Here is a 9,681-nt window from a genome sequence, read left to right as displayed (position 1 = left end):
AGCCGGAATCCAACCGGCTCGGGTTGATTTGTAAACAATGGGTGACGTCGCCGCGGGGCGCTACCACCGCGCCCGGGCGGGGGTGCACCGTACGCGGGGGGGGCGGGGCTCCCCCTGGGCCCGGGTCCGGGGTGGGGTCTCGCTCCCTCTGAGCTCCACGGTCCCGAAGGCCGTGCGCGGGGGCGCAATGGGCAGTTGACCCTCGCTTTCTTAGGCGGGCGTGTTGGCGTTTCCAGCAGATGGACTCCCGCGTGGGCTCTGTTGGTTTCCTCCACACACAACACCTACACTTACACGCCCACACACTGCCCTCCCCCAAGCGCGTCCGCTCCTCTGGTTTTGGCTTTGGCGCTCCTGAGGTCCCTGGTGCCGGCGTCTGGGCAGCGACGACCCGGCGAGGCAGGCGAGGACAGACAGGAGGACTCAGGCTAGGGATTCGTCTGGAGGTTGGGGAAACGAGGCTGCCAGGAAAGGAAGAGGGGCCCTTCGGTGCGAATGGGTAGGGCAGAGTTGGAGTTGGCCAAAAAAAAAAAAAAAAAAAGCCACGAATTAATGCTTCTTGATCAAGAGTATGGGTGTGTGGGGCCTTGGACCGGGGCTGGCACTACTGTAGAGGACAAGGTTGCAGTCTTGGGGGACGGGTCTCTGAGCTAGAAAGTTCATTTAAGAGGAATGCCTCACCCCAGGGGAGTATTCTGAGAGGGTAGCAGGAGGGGAGGGTGGTGGGCTGTTTGGATGGAAATGGAGATCCCCAGATCTCCATTCCAGATATCATGATTAGTTTAATGGTTAACCAAGACTTCATTTTTTTTTTTTTTTTTTAAGAGAGAGAGGAAGGAAGAGAGAGAAACATCAATGAGAGCGCGGAGCATCCATGCCACGCCCCCCACCTCCCCACCCGCGATGAAGCCTGCAACTCCGACTTCATTTTTTAAAAGGCGGAGGGGCAGAAAACTCAATCGGTCCCTGTCCTGTTGCCTGGAGGTTTTAGACCTTTATTTAGAATCCCAACCCCCTCAGGCCTAGCTTCTAAACACTAGACTTTTGGTGGACCAGCCTTTTTACAAGCCAACCAGGGGAGGGATATTAGCAGGGTGATGAAGATATTAAAAATTGGGTTATGGTGATGGTTGGACAACTCGGTAAATTTACTAAAAATCATTTAATGTTTACTTAAAATGAGTGAATTTTATATGTAAATTGTACCTTAATAAAGTTGTTTTTAAAACTAGCCACAAAGCACGCACACACAAACACAGAAGCCAGGTAGTAGGGAGCTAGCTACTTTAAAATACTGAGCAAATGTCATCCCCTCATTTTATTATTTTTAAATATATATATCTTTATTGATTTCAGAGAGAGGAAGGGAGGGGAGACAGAGATGGAAACATCGATGATGAGAGAGTCATCATTGATCGGCTGCCTCCTGCACGCTACCCACTGGGGATCAAGCCCGAAACCTGGGCATGTTGGGAATTGAACCACTATCTCCTGGATCAAAAGTTAATGCTCAACTGCTGAGCCACGCCGGCTGGGCTCATTCCCTCATTTTAAATCATTGTTAATTTGAAAGTATGGTCAAAGCAGCCATTTATTAGCTAGAATATTACTTAGCTGAACCTAATTATTTAAAATTTTTAGATGAAAATAATTATAGCAGTTTACGATTTGTGTTTTATTCTTTGGTTCAAAATCTGTAAGCCTCATACACTGTGTGGGGGGAAAAATCACCTCAGAGAGAGATCTGATAGTTTCTTACAAAACGAAATGTACACCTGTCCTGTGATTCAATTCCTTTCCTAAGAGAAATAAAAACAGATGTGTATCAAGGCTTACAGGCAAATAATCATAGCAGCTTTATTCATAAAACCATAAATTGGAAACAGCTCAAGTGTTTACCATGATAGGTGAATGAATAAACTACGGCACAGTCATAATATGATAACAGAATACTCTTTAGCAACAAGAGTGTCTGCTGCATGGCAATACCATGGATGAATCTCAAAAACAGTACCTTAAGAAAAGGAAGCCAGAGAAAAAAGAGCACATACCATATGATTCTGTTTATATGAAGTTCTAGAACAAGAAAAATTAATTTATGGTGGGGAAAAAAATCAGAAGACTGATTGCCTTTAGAGAGGGTGGAGCCAGCGCGAAGACTGAGTCAGAACAGGCCTGAGGGAACTTCAGGGCTGGTGGTAATGTTCTGTATCTTTGTAGTTTCATTTGGGTTTCACAGGTATATGCATGTATTAAAACTCATTGTATTTATTGTACATAAAGTTTACATGAAGGGAAACAACTGTAAACAAATATTAAATTCTGGTTAATAGACATGCTGATGAGTGTAGGGATGAGGTATACTAATGTTTGCAATTTATTCTCAAGTGCGCAAAAATGAGATGGATTCGTATGTGGATAGAAGGATGGGTAAGACAGGTGGATCTATGATAAAGCACACATAAGAAAATGTTAGTTATTATATGACCCAGCAATTCCACTCCTAGGTACGTTCCTGAGAGAATTGAAAACGTGTTCACACAAAAATTTGTACACAAATGTTCACAGCAGCATTATTCATATTAGCCCCAAAGCAGAACAATCCAAACGTTCATAAGCTAATAAATGGGTGAATAAAATGTTGTCTGTTCATATAATGGAATATCATTCACCATAAAAAGGAATGTAGTACTGGCACAGCATGGATGAATCTTGAAGACATTATGCTAAGTGGAAAAAAAAACAAAAAAAAACCCAGACACAAAAGGCCACATATTGTATGATTCCATTTATGTGAAATTTCCAGAACAGACAAATCTGTAGAGATAGAAAGTAAATTAATGGTTGCCAGGGGATGGGAGGAGAGGGGAATCAGGACTAACTGTTAATGGGTAGGAGGTTTCTTTTGTGGTGATAAAAATGTTCTGGAATTAGGTAGTGGTGATGTTTATACAACAAAGCAAATATGCCCTAGCTGTTTTTGCTCAGTGGTTAAAGCATCAGCCCTCAGAATGATGGGTCTCTGGTTCAGTTCCTGTCAAGGGCACATACCTGGGTGCATGTGCGGGAAGCAAGCAATCCATGTGTCTCTCTCACATCGATCTGTGTGTGTGTGTCTCTCTCTCCCTTCCATTCTCTCTGAAAAGCAATGGAAAAAATATCCTCCAGTGAGGATTAAAAACAAACAGAATGTACTAAAAGCCACTGAAGTGTACACTTTATTTAAAAAAATTTTTTGTGTGTAACAGTTTCATTAGTTCAAATCAAGGCATCACATGCTCTAGCCTATCATGATGATGCAACATTTAGCTCTTCTTTGTAGCTAGAGCTCAGTAATTCATTTCATTCCTTTCCAATGATTCCTGAGATGATGTCATGGACTTCAATGCCTCCTAGCTGGTCATATGTTCTGTTCAAAACTTGGCTATAAATGATTTCAAAGTCCTGTTTTCTTGCCAACACGCTAATCAGAGGGATGTTCTTATGTTTAGGATACTTATTGTTGTTGTTAATCTTATTGCTACTGGGCCAGACAAGTTGGGAATAGAAAGAGCTCACTGACAACCTAGTTGCCCTGCATGCCTCACGATAAAACCTCTCTTTAGAACTTGGACTGCCAATTTCTTCAAAGAGCCATTCTTCCTCACGAGCTTCGTCTTCCAACTCACAGTGGTTTGAGCTGTAGGGAAGCAGTGTTCAAGTTAGCATTTTTGTTCAAATACACCAATTGGTTGCCTTCTGCACTTCCCCAGACCAGGGCTGGGGATCGAGCCTGCAACCAAGGTATGTGCTCTTGGCTGGAAAGGAACCCAGGGCCTTCAGTCCGCAGGCCGACGGTCTAACTACTGAGCCAAAACAGCCAGGGTAAATCTCAATTTTTAAAAATAAATTTTTATTGATTTCAGAGAGAGGAAGGGAGAGGGAGAGAGAGATGGAAACATCAATGATGAGTCATTGATCAGCTGCCACCTGCCCGCCCCCTGCTGGGGATCAAGCCTGAAACCCAGGCGTGTGCCCTCATGGGGAACTGAGCCACGATCTCCTGGATCATAGGTCGATGCTCAACTGCTGAGCCACGTGGACTGGGCCATATCTTAATTTTTAAATTCTAAAACATAATGGTTGCATCTAGGTGTTGGGTAATAGGGTAGTTCACTGTCAGATTCTTTCAGTTTTGTTGACTGTTTGGAAATGTTGAGAATAGAATGTTAAAAAGAAAAAGCTACAGAAAAGGAGTGATTCATTTTGTGACTCCCTGGGCATGGAGCTGCCCAGGGCATGGGGGGTGAGGGCTGACTAGTGGGAAGGAAGGGAGGAAGTGTACACCCTGCTGGCCGGTTGACAGGGGAATTGTGTGGACTCATTCTCCGGTGTTGAAACGATGTATACAGTCTGTTGTGGGTTGACTAGATTCTTGCCCACTGTGGAGGATTTCAAACTGTATGACAGGAATGAAGCTTGACATCTGTACAAGTTAGCAGCATCCCTGAGCGATGGGCTTTGGGAACAGCCAGACAGACACAGGCTGGCCCCTTTACTAATCCTTTCATTGCCTCCTAGCTCCCCAATTGGAGCTGGGCTGGTTGGGGAGGAGGGATTTGTACTGGAAGAATTGAAGAGATTAGGGAATTCACACTGAGATGCAAAGAGGTGCTAATGAGGTATTAAACACCTCTCAGTAGCGGAGCAAGAGAAAGCTGGGAACCTGAAGGCAGAAGCTGAAATGTCGTGAGGCTGTTGATAGGGTGGAAAAGATAACAGGGTTTTAGGAACAGGTGGGTCTATAACTGGGTTTGGGCTTTGCAGCAGTGTGGAATATTTTGCTACTTATAAAAGTAGGAAAGACTCAAGACTGGGGAGGAGGTTTAGAGGAATGCAGTCCCAGAGGTGGAGGCCTGAGTAGTGTATTGAGTTGAATAGGGTCCCCTCTGAATTCATGTCCATGGGCGACCTGTAAATATGACCTTATTTGGAAATAGGGTCTCTGCAGACAAAATCATGTTAAGATGAGGTCAAACTGGATTAGGGTGAGCCCTAAGGCAGTCACTGGTATCCTTTTATAAAAAGAAGGACATTTGGATACAGAGACATACAAGGAGAACGCCACATGTTTGTCAGACAGAGGCAGAGGCAGAGACTGGAATGATGCTGCCGCAAGCCTGGGTGGCCAGCAATCACCAGAGGCTAAGAGCATGGAGCAGCTTCTCCCTCAGAGTCCCCAAGAAGGAACGAACCCTGCTTAATGACCCTTTGATATTAGACTTCTGGCCTCCAAAACTGCGAGAGAATAAATTTCTGTTGTTTTAAGGCAACTGAGTTGGTGGTAGTTTATTATAGCAGTCCTAGGAAACTGGTGCTTGTTTGGAGAAATTGTTTTGTAATGTGTAAGCTATGGAGGAATTTATTGAATGTTCTGGGGTAATTCTGAGAATCAGGGGAAAAACTGAAGGGCTGAGAGCCTCTCTGATTGTTGTGCTAGGTCCAGCCAGATCTACCATTAGAACAGAAATAAAGAAGGAGGAGATGAAAAGACAAGGGGCCAATAAAGCCTTGTTGTATGTTGATCATAGGTGAAAAATGGCCATGTCAGTAAAACATCTTCACTCTTTTATGTGAGAAAGAAATAACAGTCTATCTTGTTTATGCCAACCAGGAACTTTTAAAAGACAATGCTAATATAACCAGAAAATCCACAAAGATAGTTTGGAGAGCAATGCCAGTCAGGCCTATGAGAAGTACTCAGATCAGGAAATGAAGCAGATAATAATAGTACCTACCACATATGGATTATTTTTAAAAACCATTTTGTTGAGATATAATTTACATAGCACAAAATTCATCCATTTAAAATGTACAGTTCAAGCCCTGGCCCGTGTGGCTCAGTTGGCTGAGCGTTGTCCCTTGCACCGAGAGGTTGCTGGTTCAATTTCCTGTGAGGACACAAACCCAGGTTGAGGGCTCAGTCCCCAGAGGGGTGTGTGCAGGAGGCAGCTGATTGATGTTTCTCTCTCATAGATGGTTTTTTTCTCTCTCCCTCTCCTTTCCTCTGTCTCTAATATCGATTTAAAAACATATTGAAAAAACTCCTTTAAAATGTACAATTCAACAGTTTTTAGTGTATTTACAAAGTTGTGCAACCATCACTATAATGCAATTTCAGAACATTTGCATAATCCCCAAAAGAAACCTGTACCCATTAACTATATTGAGTATTTAACTCTATGCCTGCTACCCTGAAAAGTACCTTACAGATTTTACTTCCCTTAGTTTTCCAATAGCCTCTGAGTTAGGTATTATCCCCTTTCATGGAAAAGAAAACCAAGGCACAGATATAAGAAAACATGCCCAAGATTACACAAATTACCAGTGCCGAAGCCAGGATTCAGACTTGGTTTCGGTTAATGTCAATACCTGCCCTTCTCAAACCACGCCCCAGATGCTATTACCCAGGCTTTGCACTCGCCTAGTCTCTGAACTCTGCCTAGTTCCTGTTCCCCAAGGCCTGTTGATTCTTTTCCTTCAGGGCCTCTGCCAGTAGTCATGCCCTATTTCTGGTCCCATTGCCAATGCCCTTCATGTTTCCTTGGCTGGGCTCATGCAACTTGTGTCTGGGCCCTAGCCTCCTTCCCTTTAATCCACTCTTCTGGCAGATCAACTTCCTAACTCCCAACCCTGCTCAGGTTACCTACCACCCCCACTCTGAAGAGGTCCGCATGGCCTCATGAGTAAAACCCTCAGCTCCTTAGCACAGTATCCAGAACGCTCAGAGGCCTGGCCCTGGGCCAGTCTTCCAACCTTATCTTGCCCTCCACCCCCACAGAAGCCCTTTGCTCCTGTGAGACGGGGCCCTCGCCAGCTTCCAAATACATCTCACATGTTCCCATCTCCCCATGTTTGGTCCTTTCTTTGTGCAGAGAATGACTCCACCCATCAAAATCTTAGTGCAGCTATAAACCTTCTCCACGAGGCTGCCTCTGCGCTCCCCAGCAGGCAGTGGTTTTTCCTGTTCTTTGCCCTCCCGCCCCATTCATTCGGTTACCCCAGTGGAGCTCTTTACCGTATACTTCCTTTCTATAGATACTTGGACTGGCTTAGACTGTAAGATTCTTACTTCCAGAAGGTCCTCTGACAGGCCAAGCCTGAGTTGTTTGCCTATCCCTACATCCAGAGATGGGGTCACTCCCACCCAAAATGCACAGACTGAGGAAAGGGGAGCAGAGGACCCCTAGAGAGATGCTGGATGCATCTGAACAAAAATGTCCAGTAGAGGCGGGATATAGTTTTTCTGTAAGGCCCACATAACCTCATTGTTTCACTTATTTTTTAATTTGATTCATTTGTTCCTTTATTCATTCAACAGTTTGTTAAGCAAAACCAAATATATCCTTAACCCATAGAGCCTACTACAGTCTAATGGGAGAAGCCAACAATGTAATTAAACACTCATACCAACAAATCTAGACATGCAACAAATGTAAAACGGTAACCTGAGACACAATTACTGACTCCCCCCAGAGCGTTTTCAAGTTTCCCAGTCCAAATGGCTGTGTGAAATTATTTTAACTGGGTGACAAGCCTTTTATTTCACAATTAGAAGTAGTCCTTTAAATTCATGTTCCAGAAGTGGTACCCTTGGATTTAATTCATAGGGAAGTGTGAATGAATGAGCAAAGCAGTCTCGCTTTCTACAGTCTTGAAAGATGATGGATCCTATGAGTGGGGGATGACAGAGGCCTACAAGGGGCTGAGGGACAATTTTCTTTACTTTCTGATTTTGGATGGGGGACTCTTTGAAGCTAATTCTGAAGGCTCCTGTCCAGAGGTTAGAGAGTAGGGGAAGACTTGGGGTCTTTCCTGACTTTCACCCTACTTCCTAATAGCTATAGAGACTTACGGGCAAAATTTCTCTCTATACCAAAACACCCTCTATGAGAATGGGTTATAGTGGCACAAAGAAAGGATCCATCCAGGCTTCAGCTCACATGATGGTGGAGGTAACATTCAACACGGCAAGGTCATTATATACCTGAATATCATTCCTGAGCATCACATGTATGTAACTTGCTTTGAAACCTCTCATCAGCACCTGGGGCCTCCTGATCTGAGGTCTGGGGTGTTTCTGATTAGAGGGCCAGAGGGATTCCAATTCTAAATGATTTGGTGGGTTTGCAGGCTTTCCAACTCACTTTGTAAGACTTAGGACCACCCTCTGCCTCCCTTAGATCCAGCCCCCATGCCAGGCCTGGCTGCTTGAAGTACCTTTAGGTTTTCAGAGAATTTGGTCCTTGCCTCTGTTGCGGTCCAGACAGCCTGGATCCCTTGCCCTCCGGCTACAGTCTAAGCTTTCTGAGGGTAGGATTCAGGCCTCATTCAACTCTCAAGTCCCAATGCTGAGCTCAGTGCCTGGCAGGTGGTGAATCCCACTCACAAATGCTCCACGACTGCACGTGCTTGCAGTCCTGCCTTCTCTCTGCTAGCCTCTTGCTTGTGACCTGGCTGCTCCCCAGCTTGTTCTCCTGGCTGGGGAAAATGATCCCCAGAGTTTTGTGGTAGTTTTTTTAAAAATCTTCACCCAAGGATACTTTTTTCCGTTGCTTTTCAGAGAGCATGGAAGGGAGAGAGAAAGAGAGAAACATTGATGTGACACAGACACATCAATTGGTTGCCTTTGCACGCACCCCAACCAAGGCTGGGGATCCAGCTTGCAACCGAGGTACATGCCCTTGGCTGGAATCAAACCTGAGACCCTTCAGTCCACAGGCTGATGCTCTAACCACTGAGCCAAACCAGCTAGGGTGACCCCCAGAGTTTTTACCTGGGGATTGCAGCCCTGAACTTGGCTGTGTTCAGCTGAACAGGATGGGCTCCCCTTCCCTTGGCCTCGCTGAGCTCTCTCCCCCACTCTCTCGCCCTGTGGCCAGTCGGCCAGTCCTGAAGAGGATTCCACAGCAAAGCTGAAGACAGTTTTCTTTTTTCGGCTAATGGAATAATGTAGATGGTAGTTTTTGGTGTATCTGAAGGAGACTTAAGGGTTAAGCTTTGCCCCAGCCCAGGATAAACAGGCGCCCCAGGAAGTAAAAAATTAGAAATGATTTGTAGTATACATCTGTCCTTTACTTTTTCCCCTTTTGGGGGGTAATTTCCCACTTTGGTGGGAGACAGGGCTTTCCTCCTGGCAAAAGGGGGAAGGCATATTACCTAGGCCCAGCCAATCAGATGTTCTCAACCAGTGACACAGAGACCCAAGGACAGATGGAAAATCAGCAGAGGGGTGACTGTGCTGAAAGTCAAGTGACAATGAACGGTGTGAACTTGGCTGGGATTCTGGGTCCCTAACCCCCTTCCTTTCTGCCAGTTCTTCAGCCTAGTGTCTTTCCAACAAATCCAGTTAGGTTAGCCAAAGTCCGTTTCCAGGGTTTGCAGCCAAGATTGACATAAAACTAACTGTGCAAGTGGAGGGGATGCATTAAATAAACCAGGAACATCTGTAATGTGGAATACTACACAGCCGTTCAAAAGAATAATGGCTGTCTGTGTTCTGACACAGAAAAATCTCCAAGGCTCACACATAAGGATAAGTGTATCACCACTTATCCAAAAATAAAGCAAAAGGCCTGGCCGGGCGTGGCTCAGCGGTTGAGCGTTGACCTAGGATCCAGGCGATCGGGGTTCGATTTCCGG

The sequence above is a fragment of the Miniopterus schreibersii genome (assembly GCF_964146895.1).
Source record: "Miniopterus schreibersii genome assembly, chromosome: 14".
In the NCBI taxonomy this organism is placed as follows: domain Eukaryota; kingdom Metazoa; phylum Chordata; class Mammalia; order Chiroptera; family Miniopteridae; genus Miniopterus; species Miniopterus schreibersii.
Note: the sequence above shows the minus strand (reverse complement) of the source record.